Genomic DNA, 13,611 nt, shown 5'->3' with positions numbered 1-13,611 from the left:
CGGGGCTGTGACTTTTCGAGAAAGCACTATGCCATTACGACTATATTGCACAAGGAAATGATCAGGATAAGGATTTTGGATAGGACGGTGAGAAGGAATGGTGCCCAACCACTTGGATGATCGGGGATTTAACGCGGACCTGCATGAAGCGAGACCGTCGCTCTATTGGTGCCCAAGTGGTTGGGCACCAATAAAAGTATCTTGAGCATTAAACAGGATGACGTTAGTTTGTAGGTTCCCAATGACTAACTCCTGATGGAAACTCAAGTCCACACTCAAACACCCACTACATACCTTTCCATTAATAGTATAAAGATTCCTTATGTCGTGCAGGTGGAGATAAACTCTATCTTGTAAAGTTCCATATGTCCCGGTGGGATCCGTTAACGTATCGATGTAGTAAAACTTGATACAAAAGTGTAATGGTATAATGCCTAACACGACACGTGGATTAGAAAAGCGAGTCTTGATGGTATCGACGCAACCCGTCCTCGACTCAAGTCCATTACATCCAGCGGTCGACCCAACAGACGCATTCATAAATTTTAACATTCTGTTCATTCAAAACGGAAATTTTCTCAAGTACAAATTAATATTATAATATATTAGCATATTGTGTATATATAGGCATAGGATAGGTTAGGTCAGGTGTTTAGGTTCTGTTGGCGATTATTTGTATTTGTAGTACGTGGGTGAAGCATTTATAGCGTTGTGATTCGAACAAAATTCGTCAGTGAAACACTTGTTCCGGATATGTTCACATTCACGAAGCAGTTACACGAGTACTTACGAACGTGTACATCTTTCAATCTTTGACGGCTTTGGTTACATTTATTAAACAGTTTACAAGCATGAAAACTTCCCAATCAACTATTGTTATAAACAGCCTCGTGGTGCTTCGGAGCTCATTAACTGTTTAATAATTGTAAACAAAGCCCCCAAAAATTGAGAAAAGATGTACAGGTTCGTAAGTGCTTCGTGAATCTGGCTCCCACAGTCGTAGATTCGTATCCACCTATAGCCACAATTTTATTTTTTTTCAGGAAAGACAATATTACGGCCTGAAGGTGTGTGGTAAAGTTGGAGGTGTTTGGTGATGCTAAACTAAGGATAACGAAGATTAATTACTTATTTGTTAACTTATTAAAAATCAACATATTAGCAGGGAAAGTGAAAGAACAAAGTTGTTTCTCTTTACCAAAGGCAGATGTTTATTTTGTAAAATAATACTGAAGACAAAGATACTGAAGATGTAGTGACGGAGGCCAACGGTCCTCTATGACTGATCCCGTCGGCTGTGTCCTTGTGGTGTACAAAATGATACTCAGTCCCCTTCTTCTATGCTAATGGGCAGGGTGGTAAAGGGGTCAGAAGAAAGTGAATGGGGGGTACATGTTATACCTTTGGGAGAGAGAGTACTAATCATGGCTCATTGAGGGGTACTCTTTACCATGCTTCATCAGACACATAGGGATCAGAAGCAACGGGTTCTGGATTGGGTGATCGAGGAACGCGGGCACTGTGACGTGCTACGTGACAATGAATGAAGTGGCCCTCAGTCGACCCTATGACTGCGAACAGCACCGCCAGGACAGCCATCAGCATCGCGAACTAAAAATAATTACAGAAAAATCAGTCTTATGCATAGACAAAACCCCATAACAATATTTAAATGACTTAATTTTGGGTTTCTGTTGCTAGAGAAAATTCCAGGACATTTATTTTTCCTTGATAAAATCTAGTATACTGACAGTCTTAACTATTTGAATCTTTCCTTTCAAGAATCAGCCGAGATTTAGAACAATAACAGCAGGGAATAGTTTTAATATTAAGAAGTTTACACTTATATTTAGGAATATGAAGTGTAAATGACATTTAATTGGAACTACCGCAGAACTATTTAGTTCACGACCAAATGCTTAATTGTGCGTATTTATCAAGCACTGTTCACGGCTTCTAGATAAATAACACGTTTAAACATCACCCAAATTATACCGTGGCAAGGAGGTTAGTTTCAAAATAAAATAATTTCATTTGATATTATTAAACACACACAAATTAAGCAGAGTGGTGAAGCTTAAGAATATCAGAGAAAATTGTTAACGTTGTATTACATAGGAGATCAAAGCTTACAATGTAAACAGTCAATATAAAGCTTACAGTAGCAGTCAATATAAAGCTTACAGTAGCAGTCAATATAAAGCTTACAGTAGCAGTCAATATAAAGCTTACAGTAGCAGTCAATATAAACAATTAATACTTACGATCTTCATGTTGATGAAGGAGTTGGAAACAACAAGAGGAGCTGTGAAGGAATGTGTGTCTGGGGTACCAAACCTCAGACTTTATATAGTCTCTCCGGGCCAGGTGTTGCCAACGCCCGCTACTGACCTGTACGAAAATTTTCTATACGCATCATCCTATTTCGTAAGATTTCAATTAAAGATAACATTTGTTCTCAATATGACTACATAATGTTTCAATTGCTCGCCTGACCATTTAGTGTTCTAGTTTGGATAATTGTTCAAAGTGAAATCCCTTGTCCAGACCTTCTGTGGGTTTTTACCCCTTATATCTTTTCCTCGAATTAATGTTCAATAAAATAAATTCTCTAGGCATAATTTTCTCTAGGCATAAAATAGATTCATAAAATTACACCAAATTAAATGAAAATCATTCATATTATTAAGACAATATTACTGATCTGCTCAAAGGACAATACCATTTAAAGATCACATTAATACTGTGGTATTAATGGTGTCTTCCACAAGTAAATTGCCGCTGGGAAGGTTCACTTTCAAGATCAATCGCTGCTTCCTCCACCTGCCAAGAGGTCCACAACTTGTGATATGTAACAAATTAATAGATAAAATTTATATAGAGAATTCACCAATTCATATCAGCGCACGCTTCCAATCTACAATCAGTTATTTGCCTAATCTAATATATTTAAATTAATTTGATAAATTTCGGTATTTGATGTATCACAAATTATTCCAGTTGTTCATGACAATGTAACTCACTACTTAAGTGGATTACTTACTTGGATGGGATAAAAAAAACCACAGTGTAACCGAGCCCTGGAATTAATAGGTAAATCACACAAGTATATAATTGACGTCAATTCAAAATACTTATAAATCATCACCATAGTTAACAGGAGCCCGGGTGCTCGGGTCAACTTCTTCCTCAACTCTATAACCTCTGATGGATGTCTGAGCACGGTCTTTTGCGGGGTTGTGGGCGATTGCACGTGGCAGTCACTTCAACAGTACTGTTTACAGTACTGTTCTCTTACTGGAGAGGACCAGGAAACAAGCTGCTGGCTTGTTAAAGTTTCCCTCTCACAGTCCATAACGATTTTGTCCAATTGTATTTTGAAATGAAACACTGTAATTGTAAATCCGTCAGTTAGGCGTTTCCGTATTGTCTTATACTATGGATGAAAAGCATAAACAAAATTTGTCTGTAATAAATAAGTCACCTTATCAATCTTTGTTAACCTATGTCCTTCATGAGCTTGTGATGAATATTTCACTTATTACTGCTGAAAAACGGTTCTTCTCTTGTTGATTCCATCATCCTTCCGACCTCCCTCTTCTGTATGTAATCTAAATCAGCAGAAGGCCCCATGACTGTAGTCAACAAATATATCCACTGACTCGACTGACTACAGAAGATGGAGGAAAGGGACACAGAATTGGAAAAAAAAGAGATGGAGAAGAGAGAAGGACAAAGTGAAGACGAAGGAAAACGAGATGAAGAAAAAACTGGCGAGAGGTGGAGAAGAATCGTGTAGCCAGAACAATAAAAGCAATATAATTGCCTGAAGATATTTGGAGAAGCCATAATTAGGGTAATGAGTAAATATTCAAGCATTCCAATTTATTAACAATAGGGATATTAACAGGGAAGTGTAATAACAAAGTTGTTTCTCTAAAATGATGCAGAGGTTTATTATCTCTGACTCTGAGAAACAGTAGATGTGGTGACAGAGGCCAACTGTCCTCTGTCACTAATACCGTCAGCTCTGTCCTTGTAGTGTAGGAGCCGATACTCCGCCCCTTCACCCCATGCTAATGGGCAGGGAGGTAAAGGGGTCAGAAGAAAGTGAATGGGGGGTACATGTTATGTCTTTGGGAGAGAGATTACTAATCATGGCTCATTGAGGGGTACTCTTTACCATACTTCTTCAGACGAATCGGGACCAGAGGCATCGGGGATTGGAGTGGGTGATCGAGCAACGCGAGCACTATGACGTGTTGCTCTACACTCTCTCCAGTGGCCCTGGGTAGACCCCATGACTGCGAACAGCACCGCCAGGACGGCCATCAGCATCGCAAACTGCAAAAACACTTTCACAACTCAGTCTGTTATGTAAGAACATAACCCCCAGAACTAGACAAAAAATAAAAAAGTATTTAAATGACTGAACTTGGGTCCTGTTTTTGCTGCTGGAGAAAATTCCAGGAAATTTATTTGTTCCAAATTAATGCAACAAGGCACCGCACAAGGAGGAGTACTAAGTCCTACTTTGTTTAATGTTCTAATTAATGTCTTACTAAAATCAATCCCAACTAGTCTGGCAAACATCACTATCAGCTATGCAGATGACATTCTTGTACATACTAAAACCCACCGCGAAATGCAAATAGTCTTAAATTGTATACATATAGCTTGTGAGAGCCTTGGTCTTGTAATCAATGCTGCTAAAACTAAGGTATTTAACAGACAAATTGGACCACGAAAATTTAAGATAGATAACATACCAATAGACTATGTCTCTTCTTCCAAATACCTTGGTGCCTCTGTCCCTTGTACCTCAACTGCAGTCAATAAGTTACATCGACAATGTAGAGACAGACACAAGGCTCTCAACTGTAGTGGGGTATAGCCCTAAATACGGTGTTAATACCAGAATAGCAAAAATGATGTACTTAGCATATATAAGGTCTCTGGGAGACTATCATGCACCAGCTTCATTCCTGCGAAATGGCAAAAGTATTGATAGACCGGAAAAAGATGCAAAATGAAGCTCTCAGAATTATACCTGGCTGTCCTATAACTACCAAAGTTCTCAATATGCGGAAAGAATTAAATATACTTAGCATTCGAGATAGAATATTTTAAATCAATCTTATGATGGGACTAAAGCTTCTGCGTGATAACAAAAACATTGTGTCAGTTGAACTGTTAGAACACATACGTAATGGAACCAGCTAGTCTAAATGGATTCAAAGAACAGCCACTCATATTAAAATGATGGGACTGCACGATGTATATACAGATGAAAGAGTACAGCACTTCCTTCCACCCTGGCAGATTAAATTAAGCACCATAGAACACATTCACAATATACAAACTGAAAACAGCATAATACATACTATATACACTAACGGATCACTCAATACAGCTGCAGGGAGTGCTGTTATTGCTCATCAGCCCGATGGCAGCACAATTCAAAGGAATATTCGAATTAGTAACTGGGCATCCACAATGCAAGCCGAGTTGGTAGCAATATTGGTAGCACTCTAAATTATTGACAACACTGAAGTAGACAGCTTAATTATTTCCGACTCCCTTTCCTCACTACGAGCAATAAACGGTTTGCAATCAAGTAATAACGTGCTTGTCTCAGAAGCCAGACATAGATATATAAGCATACTTAGCAAGAGGGTAAATATAAAAATGATGTGGATTCCTTCTCACATTGGCCTGCAGGAACATGATAAAGTTGACGCCCTTGCTAAGGCGTCAGTAAATAAGGAGAGTATTGAACGGAATCTTGAGTTATCAAATCGGTCCCTTAAAAGTGTCATTAGAAAAGAACTCCTGGATGGATTTGAAGAAAGTAAAACAGTACAAACTGGAACTAGCAGGTCCATTGTTCATCACAATGAAATGTGTAAAGTAAAACATGTGTATGGGGCAAGTAACAAAGTCAGTAGACTAATAGATGTCACAGATTGAATAAGACTTGGCTACAAGTATCTCTGGCAGTTCGGCTTGTATAGGGATCTAGATGAAGTAAAGCGTAAAGTGTGTGGACAAAGACAGGGACACACACTCGAACACTATCTTGGAAAAAATTGAGCTATATAGAGATAAATCTAAGCTCACACTGTATGATATGGCAACCAATATTATTACCAAGGATAAAATACCCGAAATCCTTGCACTGTATCCATATTTCGCTCCCAGTAGATAAATGACATGAAATTAAGAAACTCAGTATTGTGAAGATAAATAATAAATAGCAGCTCCCCTATGACTAATATCTCCATTGCTCAAACAATTATGTATTAGCGATAAGACCTACCATGTAATGTATAGTGACTTACTGTAAATATATAGCTCTTGAAATAACACATTCTCTAACTAGCTGACATGTAACTATAAGGTGTGAAGGATAGATGAAATTGTTTATGTAATAATCTAAGATGAGGTCTGATAAAGACCTTTTGAGCCCTCTGTAATGCTTTTGCGCTACCGCTCATAGGATGAGTATGGGGTGCACAATAAACTAGCCGCTTCCGACGGCAACAATCAAAATCTTGATAAGATCAAGTGTCGGATCAAGTGATCTTGATAAGATCAAAATTAAGTATAGAGAGTATTTTATACCGACATTCTTAACCAATTTAATCTTTCCCTTCAAAAATCTCCAGACATCTAAGACACTAACAGCAAGGTTTAGTTTAATATTAAGAGGTTTACACTATCTCTTATATAGGAATATGAAGTTTAAATATGACATTTATTTACTTTGAACTACCGCAGAACTATCTAGTTAATAATCAAATACGTAAATTGTGCGTATTTATCAAGCACTGTTCACTGCTTGTAGATAATTAACATGTTTAAACAAATCCCCATAAATTAGATCCTGGCATCCAAGATTAGTTTAAAATAAATTAATTACATTTGATATTATTAAACAAGTTAAAAATAAATAAATATACTCATTAAGCAAAGTGGTGAAGCTTAAGGAAGTCATGAGAGAAAATGCAAAAGATGTGTTGCATAGAGATCAACGTTTACAAAGTGGTCAGTGTAAACCAATAACATGCAGACGATGAGTCACAATATCGTGCTTCAACCACACACTAGAAGTTCATAATGATGAATGATGAACTTAGTCATAATAGAAGTTAATGATGATCAAACCACACCCCAGAAGATGAAGAGACGACTTGTCGTTCGCCCTCTTCAACTTCTAGCGTGTGTGTTTGGTCATCAACAGATAATACTCACGATCTTCATGTTGAGAGAAGAGTTGTTAAAACTTGAGAACCTGTATAGGAGTGTGCCGGAACACAGTCCCCCGGGCTTTATATACACCAGCCGGGCCCATTGTCCCCAATGCCCGCAGCTGACCAACACGGAAATATTTTCTGCCACTCAATATTGTATTTCCTAAAACATTATATTGTAGGATGTATCATATTCACTGACTTTCGCCCTCCTGGGCTGAGAGCGAAAGGCCTATATATGAAGTTGCAACCCGTTCTCGCACTTGCTTTCTGTCAGTATTGGCTGATTTAATAAGTGTATATGTGACATACTAATTGATTGTGAATATTTTAGTTTACCTTGAAAAGCTTCATAGAAAACACCGACCTCACCTAACCTTCTTAGTATGTGTAGATAAGCATCTTATTGCTTCTTAATTACAATTATTACTTAACCTATACCGCTGATAGGTTAATAATTGCAAATAAGAAGCAATAAGATGTTTATCTTAATAAGTAATAAATATAAGTATATATATATATATATTATAGTAATATATATATATATATATATATATATATATATATATATATATATATATATATATATATATATATATATATATATATATTGTGCTAAACTTTGCTAAATATGCTAATGCTAAATAGCATTAAAATATGCTAAATATGCCAGAAAATGCTAAATTCTTTTAACCAGTGGAGTTAATTTTACTCCTCTGCTATCTGTCAAAATTATGTATATATTACAAGACTCTTCCCAAAACTGCAAGGGATGAGGTACGAAGACCAACTGAAGGAACTAAACCTGACGTTTAAAAAGAGGAAGGAGAGTGGGGACATCATACATACGTATAAAATACTTGAAGGGATTAACAAGGTGGAAATAGAGGAAATGTTCACAACGAATAACAGTAGAACAAGGGGGCATGGATGGACGTTTGAGGCTTAGATATGTTGTAGAGATGTTAGAAAGTTTTATTTTAGCGTAAGAGTATTGAGTAAATGGAATGACCTAAAGGAGCGGGTTGTAGAGGCTAACTCCGTTCATACCTTTAAAAACAGGTATGATAGAGAAATAGGACAGGAGTCATTGCATTAGACAACCAACGGCTAGAAAAGCGGGGTCAAATAGCTCGAGCTCGATCCTGCAGGCACAAATAGACGAGTACATACACACACACACTGACGGTTGAGAGGCGGGACCAAAGAGCCAAAGCTCAACCCTCGCAAGCACAATTAGGCGAGTACACACAGCAACAGAGATATTAGAAAACATTTGAAGTGTCAGAGTAGTTGACAAATGGAATGCATTAGGAAGTGATGTGGTGGAGGCAGACTCCATACACAACTTCAAGTGTAGGTATAATAGAGCCCAATAGGTTCAGGAACTTATACATCGGTTGATTGACAGTTTAGAGTCGAGACCAAAGAGCCAGAGCTCAACCTCTGCAAGTACAACTAAGCTAGTACAACTAGATGAGTACACACACGTATTGGAGGTGTTTATCGGTTCTAACTAAGTATAGGGCAACGAATTCACCCCAAAATAGTCCATGTCTTGCAGGAAATATTTTTAGTTACGAGAGAAGCTAAATGTTTGTTGCAACACGGCGGTGAAAGATGGGACGGGGGGTTGGGGGAATGAGAGATGTTCTGGGAGGGAGCTAGTGGAAGGGAGGGAGGGAGCTAGTGTTCTGGGAGGGAGCTAGTGGAAGGGTATATTACTTAATCTGGCATGAACCGCATCAATAAGTAATCCCGCCTCCGGGTGGAAATTCCAGCACGGTATCAACAAAGTCTAGAAGTCCCAGTTACGAACACAACTCACAGTGCCGTGAGTGTAACGATCGAACATTAAACCCACACGTTAGACAAGTGAGAATGTGAAGATAAAGTTTTAACCGAAATTAATTGGGGATAAACTGGTTCTCCTTGAACGTCGACGCGACGTTGCTAGGACGATGCGCTAAATATATATACAGAGCGCCTGAAGAAAATGTATAATTCACACTTAAATGAAGGAGTCATATTGATTCAATATTGTAAAAGCGTCGGCGAGAGAGAGAGAGAGAGAGAGAGAGAGAGAGAGAGAGAGAGAGAGAACGAGAGAGAGAACGAGAGAGCGAGAGAGAGAGAGCCAGAGAGCGAGAGAACGAGAGAACGAGAGAGAACGAGAGAACGAGAGAGAACGAGAGAACGAGAGAGAACGAGAGAACGAGAGAGAACGAGAGAACGAGAGAACGAGAGAGAACGAGAGAACGAGAGAGAGAGAACGAGAGAGAGAGAGAGAGAGAACGAGAGAACGAGAGAGAGAGAGAGAACGAGAGAGAGAGAGAGAACGAGAGAGAGAGAGAGAGAGAGAGAGAGAACGAGAGAGAGAGAGAGAGAGAACGAGAGAGAGAACGAGAGAGAGAGAACGAGAGAGAGAACGAGAGAGAGAGAGATGAAGACATTCTCTATTAAAAGAAGAGATGATGAGAGAAGGGACTACCTTCAACAGACTGACGCAAATAAACACATAACAAAAACTCGAATTCTGGCAAATGCAAATAGAGCCAGTTTTGTGAGCAAAAGCGAAAAAAGTCTAAATTCGCTGGGCATAACTTCAAAGGTTAGGACCCGCTGCCGTCCACCTAAACATCTTGTAGATGTTTAGACAAAGAGAGTAAACTGTAGACCAACACTTTCAGCCTCACTAGATACCTTCGGGCATTTTCCATTGCTGTATCTACATGTTCGTCTCCACCTCTCACCACTTCACCATCACCGACATATCACTTTCCCTCTTTCTTCCGTTATCATTTCTTCTTCCCTTTTCGTCTCCATTTCCTCCGTCCCTACTCTTTCCTCTCCTTCTCACACTCATCTGCCACTACAGGGCCTACTATCTTAGGCAGCCGAGTCAGTGGATGTATTTGTCGACGCCAGCCACGGGGTCCAGCAGGTATCCGACAGATATCCAGCAGATACCCAGCAGGGTCTCCTGAATTAGAGGAGAAAGCCTGATCCAGCCGGACTGTACCCCCATAGGGGGCATTAATGAACAATCTTTACCACGCTTTTGAGATATTATGGCAATCACGGCAAAAATACACGATGAAATAAACAATTAAACAAATCATACGGATGAAGCCACACACGAGAACTTTGTGAAGATCTGGTGTTCAATCTTTTCAGTATGACCATAATTACCTTCTAGGTTCACCCGGGTCCGGTGTCCCTGATTGGTGGAAATGTTGCCTAAAATTCTGCCTGGAGCGATGCTGGAAAGTATTTTTCTATATACTGCTTAGGCTTTCTCGCTGCTGTTGCAAGCCTTCAAACTGGTTTTTTTTACGTCTCGCTTGTTCTCCTTTGTCGAGGCTGACCACTTGGGCCTGACGGTAGAGCGACGGTCTCGGTTCATGCAGGTCGGCGTTCACTCCCCGACCGTCCAAGTAGTTAGGCACCATTCCTTTCTCCCCTATCCCAAATCTTCATCCTGACCCCTTCGAAATGTTATATAGTCGTAATGGCTTGGCGCTCTCTCGTGATAATTCCCTCCTTCCCGTCCTTTGACGACATTGTATTTGGGTTTCAAATGTAAATTAAGACTAATCTTTAGCAAAACTTAATAATCATCTTTATATAATTTACTTTAGAGATTGAAATTCATGAATGTCTGGCATTTTTTGGATATACTAATTCATAGGGAAGTAAGTAAGTAATTATCAATAGAAGGCACCAAACCGGGATGGCTATGTAGCACCATCAAATGTGCGGGATAATCAGAGGGCGCTAAATATCACCAAGGATGCCAATACGAGAACAGAAACGCATAAGGCGAACAATATCAAAAGTATCTGACTAGCCAAGAATTTTATCGAGGGACAAGCGACCGCGGAGGACGGTCGGAAAACAAGACACACGCTCGTCCTGGAAGTCAGGACATTCAACAAGGATATGCACGACCGTAAGAGGGACAATGCAATGTGGACGATAAGGAGCAGGGCGGCGCTCCATTAAGTGACCATGAGTTAAACGGGTATGGCCAATACGTAACCTAGCCAGAGCCGTTTCCCACCGCCGGTTACGGTGGCAGGTGGAAGGCCACTGGGACACACGACTCTTAAGAGTACGCAGTTTGTTACCAATAACAGAAGACCAACAACTCTGCCAGCGGGCAAAGATGGAGGCATGAATAACTGGGTAAAAGTCGGAATAAGGGATACGTTTACGGGAGATGGGACAAGCGCGGATAGCGTCCTTAGCGGCAGCATCCGCACGCTCATTTAAAGAGACACCAACATGGCTGGGAACCCAGCAAAATGCAACCGACTTAAATTTACTGGAGATAAGAAGGAGCCAATGTTGAATCTCGACAACCACCGAGTGGACCGGATTAAAGGACCCTAACGCCATGAGGGCACTACGAGAGTCAACTACCACCACAAAGGAGGATTGACACCAGGAAAGCAGGAGACGAAGAGCATAGAGAATAGCATAAAGTTCTGCTGTGAAGATGCTAGCCTCTGGAGGAAGGCGACACATATAAGTGTGGTCAGGAAAAACAACGGAGTAGCCTACATCGTCAGCAGACTTAAACCCATCGGTGAAGATGGGAACGGAGTGGGAGTGAGAAGAAAAGTGCTCAAGGAAGAGGCGTTTTAAAACTGTAGGAGGGTTAAAAGCTTTAGTGATGTGGGTCAGAGAAGTACAAAATTTGGGAAGGGGGACCCTCCACGGGGGCAAAGATGGAACAATACGAGGAGAAACATTGGTAATATGAGCTGAAAGAGAATCCTGCAAGCGAGACAAATGGACAGAAAGAGGAAGGAGGCGAAGAGGAACTACAGGAGGGGTAAAAGTCAAAGCACGATAGAGGCGAGAGTGAGGATGCTGTAAGGATCGCGCAAGATAGCGAAGACTGTAGCGATCACGGCGATCCTAGAGACAGAAAGCCAGTGTCAGCGTACAAGCTGAGGGTAGGAGTTGAACGAAAAGCACCAGAGCTGAGGCGCAACCCAGTATGGTGCAAAGAACCAAGACGGCGAAGAGTAGAAGGAGAAGCAGAAGAGTATGCAGGGCAACCATAATCGAGTTTAGACAGGACGAGAGAGGAATGCAAATAAAGGAGAGTGCGCCTATCTGCTCCCCAAGAAGTATGGGACAAAACCTTAAGTAGGTTAAGGGCCTTAGAGCATTCAACACGGAGGTGAGAGACATGGGGCGACCAATGACAAACGAGTGTCAAAGAATAACCCCAAAAGCTTCGCAGAATCTTTGTACTCAAGGGGATGACCATAAAGTGACAAAGAGGGACGAAGAACGACCCACTTCCGATTAAAAGTCATGGCACAAGTCTTAGTACTAGAGAACTTGAAGCCATGATTGGTGGCCCAAGATGACACAGCATCAATCGCAAGTTGAAGCCGCCGTTGAAGGAGAGGCGAATCATCACCCCGACAGCAAAGAGTAAGATCATCCACGTAAAGAGCAGAGAAGATGCCAGAAGGAAGGGAGGAAAAAAGACCATTGAGGGCAACCAGAAAAAGAGTAGTACTCTGAACACTACCTTGGGGCACACCTTCAAACTGCTGAAAAGAGGCAGAGAGAGTGGCACCAAGCCTGACTCAAAAGGTACGACGAGAGAGAAAGCTTTGAAGGAAGAGAGGGAGATTACCACGAAGGCCAAAAGAACGAAGTTGAGACAGATTATGGTATCTCCAAGTCGTGTCATAAGCCTTTTCCAGGTCAAAAAGGACAGCAACAACGGAGGTCTTCGCAGCAAAAGAAGTACGAATATAGACCTCCAAGTTCACCAGGACATCAGTCGTGCTGCGGCACTTGCGAAAACCAAATTGAGAAGGGGAGAGATGGCGATGGTGTTCCAAGAACCACATCAGACAGACATTTACCATACGCTCAAAGAGCTTGCAAACACAACTCGTGAGAGAAATAGGGCGGAAGTCCTTAGGGGACGTACCGAGAGACCCTGGTTTCCGAATAGGGAGTACAACGGCATCGAGCCAGTCCTCAGGGACGGACGACGACTCCCAGACCTGGTTATACAGACTCAGTAAATACCGAGACGTGCACGGAGGGAGATGGCGAAGCATCTCATAATGAACGTCATCCGAGCCCACCGCCGTAGATCCGCAGAGGGCCAGGGCAGACTGAAGTTCAGAAAGAGAGAAAGGATCGTTATAGGGAAGGCGGAGATGAGTGCGGAAATCTGAAGGATTAGATTCAAGAACAGGCTTACGAAGAAGGAAAGATTGAGGAAGATGAGAACCAGAGCTAACAGAAGAAAAGTGGGAACCCAGTTCAGTCGCGACCTGCACTGGATCCGCCACAAGAGTGCCACGGAGGTGGAGAA

The 13,611-nt window shown here is 41.1% G+C and overlaps 1 long non-coding RNA gene across 5 annotated transcripts in view; it reads right to left on the bottom strand.

Moving 5' to 3' along the window:
• Positions 1–2,264: 2,264 nt before the first annotated feature.
• Positions 2,265–13,611, bottom strand: part of LOC123771888 (uncharacterized) — a 41,829-nt gene continuing 30,482 nt past the window's right edge. For 3 of the 5 annotated variants that reach the window (XR_011230844.1, XR_011230845.1, XR_011230840.1), the window contains exons 4-6: positions 3,044–4,344; positions 2,723–2,823; positions 2,265–2,391 (exon numbers count right to left, since the gene is read on the bottom strand). This is a non-coding gene — a long non-coding RNA (uncharacterized lncRNA). The remainder of the gene's footprint in view (positions 2,392–2,722; positions 2,824–3,043; positions 4,345–13,611) is intronic. The other 2 variants (XR_011230842.1, XR_011230843.1) reach the window with 2 other exon arrangements.

This window comes from Procambarus clarkii, chromosome 38 (assembly GCF_040958095.1).
Source record: "Procambarus clarkii isolate CNS0578487 chromosome 38, FALCON_Pclarkii_2.0, whole genome shotgun sequence".
Classification (NCBI taxonomy): Eukaryota; Metazoa; Arthropoda; class Malacostraca; order Decapoda; family Cambaridae; genus Procambarus; species Procambarus clarkii.
This window is presented reverse-complemented; position numbering and strand designations above follow the sequence as displayed.